The following is a 13,526-nucleotide window of genomic DNA, read 5'->3' on the forward strand; positions in this document are numbered from 1 at the left end:
AAGACCATGTTCCTCCACAGGTAGCATATATAGGAGGTGGGACATATTGTGTCACCACAGGTGTGCTCAAAGCAGTAATAGTCTCACAGAAACATTTCTATACTCTGGAGCAGAAGACAGTAGGGATAGGGGCCAAGATACTGGACATTGTTGTTCCACCCTGGTGGGACTTTTTTGAAAATATAGAGGTCCCTTTGTGGATTAGACTGGCTTCCCACATCCTCGTGGTTTGCCAGCTGGGAATAGTATTGTACCTAGTGTGCACTCAGTGCAAGGGAAAAGGCCAAATACTAGAATTCCGAAACCAAAGGACCTGGAAGGAACATTATGTTAAGGTGAAGGGAGATACACCTGGTTGATTTTTTTTTGTATTTCTGAATAAAGATTGTTGTTTTTTTGTGTTTTTGTTGTTTTCAATAAAGATTTTCAACATGTTGGGTTAATAAAGATGTATGTGTACCAAGTGGTGCAGGGGTGTTGGACCCCTCCATGCTTGGATGTGTGTAAACGACTGTAATTATTCTATGTATGCTTATGTACACTACATTTTTACAGAATGGGAAATGCATGTGTCGTGGGATCATAGATAGGTAATTACAGGGGAAGATTGACTATGGAGGGTTGGACATTTTGCTCACATTGTCAGGATGATACTTGAAGCGAGTTTAGTATCAACAGGGGGGAATGTAGGGTTCTCAAAATTCCCACATTCCCCAAAAGCTATGGATAAAGGGACCCTGTATGGACAAGTTATTAAAAAGGGTACCCAAAATGGCTTCTGAAACCTCGTGACCAAGGCTTGCAGGATTTTAAAAGCAAGGCCCTGCAGAAGGCAGGCCCTTTCAAAACCTGAAACCAATCCTAACATGCATGGATCTGTGAAAAACTTTGTCCTTTTCTAAAGCCAGACAGTTAGGTAAACACAGAATATGCATTCTTAACCTTGGAACAGATCAAGTCAGGATGGCCCTAATCTTGAGGCCATTAACTCTTCGCATAAATAATCGGTAACAGCTCACAGGTAGCTACCAAGCCAGGAAAGACGATTAAATTTCATAAATAACAAACAGCCAGGATATCGAAGCCATTAAACAAGGAGACAAGCACCCCAGAAGTCGTTAAAGTAAATGACTGTACTCATTTTAGACGAGCCTGCCAAAAGTTAGACAAAGAACTGACCTGATTTGGCACGCAGATAAGGGGTGAAGAACCGGGTATAATTGTAGGCCCACCAGTAGCTCTCACTCTCTTGCCTCTTGCCTCTCGCTCTCTTGCTCGCTCCCGACACCGAGGATGCCCATTACAACACCGGGGGCCAAACATGGGGAGGAGAACAGAACCGAATCGAGCAAGCACAGGACACACAGGCCGCAAATGGGCAGATGAGATGAGACGAGACGAACGGTAAAACCGATAGGCAGAGAAGGGCAGCAAGAAGAAGTGTTGGGGGACAAACGGCCTAGTTATAAGCTGGCGTTTGATGCATGGATAGTAAAGTCAATCAAGAATAAGCTGGTGTTTCAAGCTGAGGTAGTAAAATCATATTAACGGTAAAAACTGCCAACCAAGCCCCAACCGCAACAAAACCACCGACGACCAAACCGCCAACAGAAAAACAACCATTTCCCGCAAGGTGAAGTACCCCACAAAAGACTCTAATCTAATGAAGAAAAGGAAGGGTACTTCGCACAAACAACTCCATCACAGCGCCCTGTGACCACGTGACAACGGCATGCCCCAAAAGACAACAAGAGCGAACCCCAAAACCAACCGGCGTAATCGACAGGTTTCAAACCGTAAAAGAAACCCCATTTGGTGAGCATGAATTCCTGGCCCCTCGTAGCTTGATCTAGTTAGTTATTGGGGGTGGGATAAGGATAAGGGGATTTTTAATGTGTTTGTTCCCTCGATGTGCCGTGTGTTCCCCATTCCCAAATAAGTGTAATTTTATATGCCTGTAATTATTTCAGTAATTCTCAGTAAGATTGTGCTTTATTGTGCCTTTAATAAAAATTGCGGTTTTCTTGCACCAAACCACTTGTCTACTCGATTTTCTGTATCGCCGCCTGTACCTAAGTCCGGTGTCTAGAACCCAGGGGTGTGGGAGCGATTCGAACCGCTCAGAGACAGTCAGGGGCAGAGCTGACTGGGCACACGCCACCCCCTACACACCACTTTATCCCTTCAGGCTTGAGGAAGGGCGTAGCTGTTAATCCAACAGTCATCACGGTGAGTGAGCACCAAAGAAGATGAGAGCTCATGATCCCATACTCAAGACCTTTCCAAGCTGACCTACTGAAATGCTAATAGCTAGCTTTAATCATTTTTCTGTTTAAAGTCAAAAACTAAACACGGCCTAAAAAGGCACAAAAATCTTGGAATTGATGTAACATTTTTTGCTCGCGATAAATACTGTTTGTTCCATAGCCTGTTATTATGTACATTACATTTAGATGGCACTTTTCTGTGCACATAGATATTCTGTGCTAACTGAGAGAACTGGGTTCAGAGGTTCCCACTGCAGTTGTACGAAGAAAAGCACCTTCTGAAGGCAGTGCTGGATGGCAGCATTTTCCAGGAAACCCACAGCCCAAGGATTTTCATCCATCAAACTGCTGTGGAAGAAGGGCATTACTTTAGCAGGCTGAAGTACCCTATCAATACTTTGTCAGCTAAAAAGTTAACTTTGATTCATTGGAAATGCTATGAACCTTCAGTACGTGATTGTAGGCTAACACTTTAATTGATAAGGTATCAATATAAGAAGAGGGGATTGTTAACTTATGAGAAGATATGAAGCGAATGCCATTTGCCTTATTTCTTTCTTTCTTCTAGAAAATTAGAAAATAGTGTGACTATGAATGGTATTTGCAGCAAAAGGCTCATTTTTCTGTTGTACTCCTGGAAACAAAACCTCCAACAATCACTCCTCATATATTAGTTTACATAGTAACAGGGGATAGAATGATACTAGGGTACAACTACTGTTCACATTCTAATTTTCATTATAATAATATAATGTATGTACTCTAAACTTAGTAACATATTTGTTAAGTCTGTGTGTTATATTGAGAATTAATACACAGACCACAAGAGTAAAAATTAACAGGTCTTTACTAGTCGAAGGTCAGGGCGGAACTGCCCAATAAATCATTACACAGCACTTATATACTGGTGTGGTCACCACCGGTATTACAGTATACAGCAGCCAAGATAAAGTAGTGCAACTCTTAAAATAGTTCTCTTAAAGGTGGAACGGTTCTCTTAAAGGTGGAACGGTTACATACACTACAATCCTCCCTTTTTAGCTTAACAGTATATGTTTCCCATTAAACATAACATCATAACATATATACACAACTTCATGTAAAAACAGTTCATAGATTCAGCCTCTGCGGTGGCGCCTCCTGCGCTTCCTGACTCGGTCCGGATAATGCCTCGGTGGTGTAGTAGTTTTCGATGGTGTAGTAGGTTCTTGTTGCTGGGGTGACTCATCTAATAGTCCTTCACTGGACTTAACAGCTTGAACTTCCGTAGCTTCAGAACCAGCTTGAACTTCCGTAACTTCAGAACCAGCATTGCTGACTTCTAAAAGCTCAAGTACCTTGGGAAGTTTTTCTACTTCCAGACTGATTTGACTCAGTTCGGAGGGACCACGTGCGTGACCTGGCAGGGGTGATAATAGTTCAGATGAGTCATCATCTTCTGCTTCTTTTCTATTGTCTTCTATTTCCTCCATGCCCAGCTGGACGTTAGCCAGCTTTTGTTCCAAATCCAGACATCTCTCCTGAAGAGACTTCTTCATGTGTTCAGCTTCATCCAGCTTTTTCTGGGCTTCCTGCAAGTCTTTTACTAATGACATCACTTGTGATTTCAATACTTCAACTTCATTCGGAGATTGATTGTTCGGACTATTCAATCCCTCTACTGGAGCAGCTGTTTCAGCGTTCTGTTGTTCTACATTGACGTGAGTCAGCGTACTCTTGGCATCCAAGGGCTGCTCTGCTGCAATCTTCTCAGTCTGTGTTGCAACCTCAGCTGTTTCAATAACTTTTGAGAGCTCTGAAACCCTTTCCTTTGAAGATTGCAGCTCGTGTTCAAGTTTTTCCAATCTCAGAGTCTTGTCCCTCAGCATATGAAGGAGTTGGCTGACCGTTAACTCTTCTGACATCAGACGTTTCCCAGTATCGTCGTCATGTGTTTTTGACGTATAGGCTGCAGGGCTGTTTGTAACCTTGCACTGGGGGTCCTTTGTTGCTTTTAATTCGCCATCATCCGCAGCCTCCACCGTTCGAATTTCAACAAATGAATCGTCCGGTGATGCTGCACCCAATTTCAGTAGGAGCTCGGAATTCATGGCAACCACATCAGCCTTTCCTGCCTGCAACCTGCTAACAAGCGCCTTCAGTTGCTGAACATCCTGCTCCACCAAATTAAGGCACGCACCTTCAGAAACTGAATCAGCTTTGATTCGTTTGGCCTCCTCGCGCAGACGGTTTGTGTGTTCCTGCTCCATTTTCTCAATCAGCTGCTTCTGCTGTCTTCCCAGATTCTCCAACTCTGTGTCAAAGAACTTTTTCTTTGCATTCATCTCTTGCTCAAAACGGCGAATCATTTGTTCTAATTGCTGTTGTAGTTTGAGATTGAGTTGAATTCGAGCCCCGGGTTACTCAGAAATGTGCATGTCTGTAGACTGGACAGACTCAGAATTCTCTGTCAAACTATGTTGTTGTTGTTCAGTGGAAATCTGTTCTGATACTTTGTTCTCTCCTGAAGCATTTATGCACTCCTTCGTTTTTCCATCATTAGTCTGCAAGTCCATTTTAGACTTGTCTTTTGCACATGTACCATCATCAGTTCCAGGGTCTGAGCTGATTGTCTTCCCCAAGTTCTCACTCTCTGCTTTGTCACTGTCACTGCTGCATATGCCCTCATCCAATATTCTGGACAATCGTGCAGGTTTGACATCTTTTCTTTTTCCGGAATCTCCCATTATTGCTTTTAGGGAGTGCCAGTCCATCTTTATTTTCCTGATCCACTCCCGTCCCAGAAGTGGTGGACCTCCCTCAGGTAGTACATATAAGTCCATTCCTTGGTGTTCTTTGCCCTTGTGTCTCACCTTGACTTTTATCTTTCCGATGGGGTATACTCTTTGCCCCGTGTATGTCTTCAAGACAATCTCGGTATCTCTCAAGGGTGTACGTGAGAATAGCCGCTTGTATTCCCTTCGGTTTATGACTGTTAAGGCTGATCCTGTGTCCAATTCCATTTTCACTTGGAATCCGGCTATCTTGCGTGTGACCCAGATAGTTTGTAGGTCAGCTTCCTTACTCACATTGTGAATTCTCAGACTACCCAGTTCCTGGTTGTTGGAGTCTGAATCCGAATTCTGTTCATCCGAACTCTTCTCAGCCACCTTATGTACCTTTCTGCAATTTTCCTGCGGTGACTTTTTGTTGCTGGTCTTCTTTCCTGACCGGCATACTTTAGCTATGTGACCAAGCTTGCCACATTTTCTACATTCCTGGTTTTTAAACCAGCATTGGTTCTGATCGTGTGCTGTCTTCCCACAACGATAACATTTCGTTGTACCCGAAGCCATTTGACCTACGCTGAGTACCTCTGCCTTCAGCTGCATTTCTGCAGTGCCTCTCGCTGCGGCTTCATGCGATGCTGCAATAGTGACAGCCTTATCAAGTGTAAGATCATTCTCTTCAAGTAGCCGCTTTTGTGTTCCTTCTTTCGACAACCCACACACGAATTTGTCTCTCAGTGCCTCTGTCAGATTTTCCCCAAACTGACAGTATTTCGCTAGCTTACGCAGTTCAATTAAGTACTCCGCGTTGCTTTCCTCTTTCAGTTGCGTTCTCGCATAAAATTTTAATCGTTCCGCTAACATCAGCGGTGTGGGGTTCAAATGATCCTTCAGGACAGCAACAATATTAGCGAAAGTCTGATCCGTCGGTTTAGCTGGTGATAGAAGATGCTTCAATAGCCCGTATGTCTTTGCACCCATTGAGTTTAGTAAGGTTAGTGCTTTATCTTCATTTGATATTTTATTTGCCTTACAATATATCTCTATGCGTTCTACATACGTGGCCCAATCTTCCACATTGGGATCGAAATCGTTGATGTTACCACGCTTAGGCATCCTCGCAATCTTCTTGAGAAAACACAAAGAAATTTTTCTTTAATTTTTTTTTTTTTTTTTCCAAAATGGCGGTTTCCCGCGCTTGTCTTCTTCTCCGCCTACTTTCAAAATGGCGGTTTCCCGTGCTTGTCTTCTTCCCCGCCTCTGAAAATGGCGGTTTCCCGCGTTTGCCTTTCTCCCCCGCTGGCTGTCTCTTGTCACTCCCGCTCGCTCGGTCTCGGTCTCCCTCGCTCGGTCTCCCTCGCTCGGTCTCGTTCTCCCTCGCTCGCTCGGTCTCCCTCGCTCGCTCGGTCTCGTTCCCCCTCGTTCGCTCGGTCTCGTTCTCCCTCGCTCGCTCGGTCTCGTTCTCCCTCGCTCGCTCGGTCTCTTCTCTCTCCCGCTCGCTCAGTCTCGCTCGCTCGCTCGGGCTCTGTCTCTCCCACTCACTGTAACGGCGATTGCCGTATTGCTGCGTTCGCCCTCCCCAGCAGTTTTCAATCGTGCCTCCCAGCCCCTCTTGCAGTCCGGTCCTTTCCCCCCCCGGCTGCGGCTGAGTTCTCCGCGGTTTTTTTTTTTTTTTCTCCCGCGCCTTGCTGTCCCGGTCGCTGCGCCTCGCGGCCTCGGTAGCTGCCCGGCCTTTTTCACCGGTCATGGTCGAGCTCTCTCTCGACGCTGTTGCGTCTCCCAGCCCGCTTGCAGCCCGGTCTCTCACACCGGCTGCGTTTGCATTCGCTGCGGCCTCTCACACCGGCTGCGTTTGCATTCACCGCGACTTCCGTGCCTTACGCTGCCCCAGTCTCCGCGCCTCTGGCCCCGACTTCTGTCCGGCTCTTTTCCCCCGGCCGTGGTCGAGTTCTCCGCCCTTATATCCTCCGTTCTTCCCTCCCCTACTTCACAGTCAACGTGGCCGACTCGCTGTTCGTCGCTGATCAGCTTACCCACCACCGTGATAGAAGGGATGATCCTGCCTGTTGCTGATGGAAGGCTTCGTGTTAAAATTCTTCCGTTGCCCTGCAGACCCGAGTCTTTTCTCAGCAGAATGATGAGGGCGGATGCCTCTTCTCGACGTCCGTCAAACTGCCTTGGATGTATCTCTGCCGCAGGGTAAGATTGTACTCGTCGCCACTGTTAAGTCTGAGTGTTATATTGAGAATTAATACACAGACCACAAGAGTAAAAGTTAACAGGTCTTTACTAGTCGAAGGTCAGGGCGGAACTGCCCAATAAATCATTACACAGCACTTATATACTGGTGTGGTCACCACCGGTATTACAGTATACAGCAGCCAAGATAAAGTAGTGCAACTCTTAAAATAGTTCTCTTAAAGGTGGAACGGTTCTCTTAAAGGTGGAACGGTTACATACACTACAATATTAGTTTCCCAAATCTATATAGATAACATATTACATATCTTACGCTTGTGTGTACTTCCTGTCCACTTCCTATTATAAATTCCAGTGCCCAGATTTATAATGCGAACTGCCGGTGTAAACATGTTATGATGTAATTGCACACCCCCACCAGTGGTGGTGCCGTAGTTCCTCAGTTTGCACTGCAGAGAAACAACTGTGCTCCAACCAACTCTGCTTCTCTATTTCCCAAATTGCCTTACATTTTGCTATTTAACTATAATTATATTTAAGTGTTATTATATTAAAATAAGAACAGAATGTATGACCTCAAGATGGTGACTGGATTACATCTGCACACTCTCCCACATTCTAATCCCACTTCACCTGAACAGGACTCTAGGACTTGACCCCCTGTGTGTAACACCACAGGAGATTAACCAGATATATATTGAAATCTATATGTGAGTCATGTGTTCCATTGAAAAACCTTATGTAAATATTCCTATAGAGATTTTTGTGAAAAAAATTTCCACCGTAGCGACGCTTCCTGTCGTGTTTCCCCTTAATGCCAGTAGGCGGCACACTAATAAGATTTCTAAGTTCATAGGCCAGATTTTGCTCTCAAAATAACCGTGAAGCTAATGGCACTCACCATTATTTATGCATAAATGGTACAACAACTTAAGGCGAGGAGCAGATGCGTGTTTAAATGCAATATCCAAAAGTTGCTGTCTGAGTTGCACCACTCTGCCATTAGTTTTGCGAAAATGGCATCTTGCTGTCAGTCACACCATTGAAATTATTGAATGCCGTGAAGTTGCTGCAGATACGAGCTAAACTCACCACAGAAAGTTAAGTTTTGTCATTTCAAGTCTAAGTACCCTTTAATGATGTGATAAGTGTTAATTACTGCCAATCAACCTCTTTGGCACTGAAAATTAACTATTACAAGTGTGGAGTCTCACTCCTTCAGGTATTAATTGTTGTTGCAGATGTTAAAAGTGTAAAATTTAACATTTTGAATTTTGGTTTTACTTTTCCTTTTTGTCTCTTTTTGCTCTCTGTTTTTTCAATCTACCTTTCCCTCTCTTTATTTCTCTTTCTGTACCAGATTTGACATTGAATTCACCCACTCTAATTTACACTTCCTTCTCAGTCCTCGTGCTGTTAACTTCACAATCCTTCAATCTGATTGGTTAAGGAGATATACAGTTGCTTGTCCTGTTCACTCAGGTCCCAGATGCCCTGTTTCCATTGCTGTGACGTTATCAGCTCGCACTTTTAGCAACTTGCCATGCAAAAAATTTAAAAACAATCAAGGGCAAGTCTAGCTAACAGCAGATACCGTTAGATGCCCTGCTACAGAAAAATCTGGGCCAGTGTAATCACTGACCTGCTCCCTGTAAAACACCGGAGGGTAGAGGGTAGAGTTTCTGTTTTGGGTGCAATCGGGAAATTGCACCCATAAATTGCTTGAAATTGTGCTGGTTAGGTTACAGTTCAAGTTTCACTAAAATTCATTTGCATAATTACAAACGTAAGATCTTCCATGAACCAACGTACAGGAAACTCTTTTTTATCCGGCACCGACAGGACCGGCGTGGTGCCGATTGATCAAAAAGTCCGGATTACAGAGAGGTACACTTACTAAGGTATGAGAGCCCCATACACGGCCACAGATCCAGGCGTCCCTGTTGCATGGCAACAGGTGCAGGAACGCCGGTTACACGGCCACAGATCCAGGCATCCCTGTTGCATGGCAACAGGTGCAGGAATCCCGGTTAGACGGCCACAGATCCAGGAACCCCAGTTACACGGCCACTAATATGAAGTTAAACTTACCTGAACCTACTCCTGAATTTTGCTGGTTAAGAGAGATTTCCGGTTATTTAGGTGCCGGTAGAAAGAGAGTTTTCCTGTAATTGGGCAATGTACTAGAACATAATTGTTTCTTTCTTTTCTTTCCATTAAACAGTATTTCTTGATGTATTTAGAGTGGTAACATGGTGCAGCTTTATTAATTCAGCTGAAAATGGGTTTATCAGCAAAAAGAAGCATTCTTAATAAGGGTGTCCAAACTTCCACCTTACTGTGAGTAACCTGATTTAAAATCATTGAAAATAATTATAAAATTATATACTGAACCATTTAGTAGGTTCACAGGTGTACACTAGTCAGTTTCTTAGTAAATTAAATATTTTTTGACATGAAAAAACTATTAAAACATGCCTACTAGTGCCTGTGCAACTAAAAGAATGAGCACAATTTGAAGAAACTTCTCAAACTAGCATAATTGAAGGAATCTTGCAATTTTGACCTGGAAATGTGACCAGTTTTGTGGGCGTAGCCTGATCCAGGAGAATTTAATCTTGAACCAGCATAAAAGATTGCAGAAAGCACGAACTTAAGTGGTTTTGGGTGTAACTCACTTATGTTTAAAATTCCCCGATCTTTTGTGCTGGTTCGGCCGATTGTGCTGGAATCTGGGTGCAAAACTAATGGAAACCAGTGGAAAGTCTACCCCCTGAAATCATTCAGTCCTCAGCATGCAGTTACAGGCCCCCCATCACTGATGGTACTATAATGCCGCCGCATTCCCATCCCTCAGCTCGAGGCTCTAGCTTTGCTCACAGACCTTGGGGTATCTCTATATCTGAACTTATTGTGCCTTCCCTCTTGTCTCTGCCTTGAACTCCCTTCTCCTTCTACCACTTTAGTTCCTCTTTCCCTCAGAGCAAACACTTTCCTTCCACACCTCTTATGGTCTGCCATTATCCAGCCAGCTTCTTTTTGCTGCCTCTTGTGGTTTGACCCACTTCTCTTCATTGATCTCAAGCCTCCCGTTGCTTGAGAGACTTCTAATTCACAATCTTGCCACTTCTCACAGACTCCAACTGCTTGGCCCACTTATTTTTGACCTCCAGCCACGCATTTCAAATCAACACTGCAGTAGCTGCAGAATGAAAACAAACTCTGATATGATTCCATCAAATGACGGGACACAAATCTACAGCATCAAACTATATGCTTAGATCATATTGTTGCCCAGGTAGGTTCATATACATTTTTGCCAATTCCAGAAAATTCTATTTGGCTTAAATATTAAAGTTGCATTGAACAAGAATGGTCAAGCTTTTGTGCTATAAATCAATCTTCAGGTTATACGTTGATTGTTTACCATAAGCAGCACGACAGGAGATTGGCTAGTTTTATATGAAAGTTTTCTACCAGTACAATTCTGCCGATTGTGTGGGACACCATGTGGGTTGAACCTGTGGCAGGTCAGGTGTGATACCCTTAACAGTAAAAATTCTTTATCATCGTGCTGCCTCCAGAGATAACATATATTACAGGTTTTATAATAGATTTACTCATAGCAGCAAGCCTAACAATAACGTTCATGTTGAAATGTATGACCCACACAGCAAATTTAATATATAACTGGTTGATCGCTGCTTCCCGAGTCTCCCACTTGGGAAGCGGCAGTGGGCCGAAGGAAGCGGCAGTAAATCTTCAAATAAAGGTGTGGACCATATTCCTGCTGCAGCACTGCTAGAGTTTATCGTGTTGATACTGGTGGACTCCCACTTGATGATAAGAATCCTGCTGGGTGTCCACATTCATCACTAATAAGCCCAGGCCCAGGAAAATGGTTTGCAGAAACAGGGGTACTGCCACACCAAAACTCCACCCCATCTCTTTGTCCTTCTCTCTCTCCCTCTTGCCCACTGTCTCTTTCACACACTTCTCCACTCTGTGACCACAGTCTTTCTTTTTCTTATAGGTGTAAGCAACAATTAGTATTTACCTTTATAAGATCAAAATATAAGTGAAATAATCAGTTGGCATTCAAAATTCAACTGATGTTTTCTTTTTCAAAATTGAATGAACATTAACATGAATTCTCTCTCTCTCCCCCTAATACACTTTCTTAAGTTGATAGAACTTAAAAATCTACAGGTGTGTAAACAGAAGTTCTTTTTCTCCCTTTTTTTTCTCATACACAAGCAACCCTGTTTTAAAAAAGGAAACACAATATGAATTTTGTCTCAAAGGTTTTTGAAATTTTTCTCTTATTTTTCAAAATGATTTGAAAATAGCTACTGAGTAGAAATTGTTAGAAGCATGAGAAAAATATTCCATTAATAGAGCTGATTGAATGGTACAGAATGATATACAGGAAACTCTTTTTTATCCGGGACCGGCGTAGTGCCGGTTGATCAAAAAGTCCCGATTACAGAGAGGTATACTTACCAAGGTACAAGAGCCCCATACACGGCCACAGGTGCAGGAGCCCCGGTTCCACGGCATTTGTGCAGGAGTCCCAGTTACATGGCCACAGATCTAGGAGTCCCTGTTGCACGGCCACAGGTGCAGGACCCCGGTTACACGGCCACAGATCCAGGAACCCCGGTTACACGGCCACTAATATATAATAAAACTTAACTGAACCTACTACTGAATTTTGCCGGTTAAGAGAGAGTTTCCTGTATTGGGAAATTCAGCACGCTGCAGATGCTCACAATGTACAATCCAAATTCTGTTCATTGAGTCACAGCTCTGGGTAAAAATATCAAGTCCAAGTTTAGGCTTTTTGGGAAATACTGAGACCTTCAAGTAAAAACCTCCATGAAGGCATTACAAGACACAAAACAGTGTTTAAATTTAATCATGATATTGTGAAATATGTAATTAAAAAATATATATTTTGTTTAAACCCTTATTTCACTCATTAGAAATTTCAGTTACTAAGAAAAAATTGCTGGAAGAAAAAAATTTCACAAAGCATTTTTGTAATTTGTGTGAACCCAGAGGCCAGATTGCACAACCACAGGGTCATATATTCTCACTATAAAATAACAACTATTGTGTGTCACAGACTAACACCTTTAATATTGAATAGGCTTTTCACAGCACCACCTACAGGAGTACTTGTAATGGCAAGTATTTATGATGAGTTTTAAGAAACACATGGCCTATTATACCAAATTTAATATACAATAGATTAGCCATTTATGTTTCTCGTTATAAAAAAAACATACAGCATGTATTGCATTGAAAGAAAGGGGTTCTAACGATCCAATGTATCAAATTTCCTATGTTTATAAATTAATGCTTTGAATTAATAATTTGGCTTCTTTAATATAACATATTGTGCATCCAACAAAAGAGAATAAGTGACTCCCCTATAGTGCAGGATGTTTTTTATACGTTTCAGTTTCGGTTCGTACAAATGTATGTCATAAATTATGAGATTTGAGGTTCAGCACAACAGAACAAGGCAAGCTGTGTTGGTGATAGAACAGCTGATGGTTATTTGTCTAGCATCTAGATATATACAGAAGTTGCATCCATCTCATTCTCACAAGATGTGTGTCTCCTCTTTTACATATGAGATTATAGCTTCCTTATGATGTACGTACAGTGTATCATAAGGAGGCATTTATGCTGTGCGTTCCATATAAATCAATACAAGAAATCAGAATTTGGTTTACGTCGTGTGTAAGTTTTAACACACAAGGCTAAATCACAAAAATGTGTCAGAGAATAACAAAGGAGAAAGCAATGCTAGTAAATTAGCATGGATCATGTTGTATTACCCTCTTTCAGGTAAATGTTATCAAACTCATTGGCAGGAATTTTGTTTACCTGGGCGGGTTGGGTGCGAGCGGTCGCTATGGCAGGTCGCGACCCTGTTGTTGATTCCATCCCGCTCCTGAAATCGACTTTGCGTTAATGGGGCCTATTAAGCCCGCCCTATTAAATGATGCAGGTCTGATGACGTCATCGATGATGTGTTTTCAGCCGGGATATTTAAGGGAGCCATGGCCACATTGCATTTGAAGATTCATCTAGCAGTGTGCAGGTAGCACACTGCACCGTTGGAGTGTTGCAAACATTTCCAGAGATGACTGCACTGAGACAGAGGGCTGCACCCAGGTTATCCAATTACTCCCTCTATATACTTGTGGAGGGAGTCAGAGCATGCAGGGAGGTACTCTTCCCTTGTAATGGGCGGAAGAGACCTCCCCAGGAGACCAAA

This window comes from Somniosus microcephalus, chromosome 7 (assembly GCF_052327205.1).
Source record: "Somniosus microcephalus isolate GS21.2 chromosome 7, FLI_Smic_1.0, whole genome shotgun sequence".
NCBI lineage: Eukaryota > Metazoa > Chordata > Chondrichthyes > Squaliformes > Somniosidae > Somniosus > Somniosus microcephalus.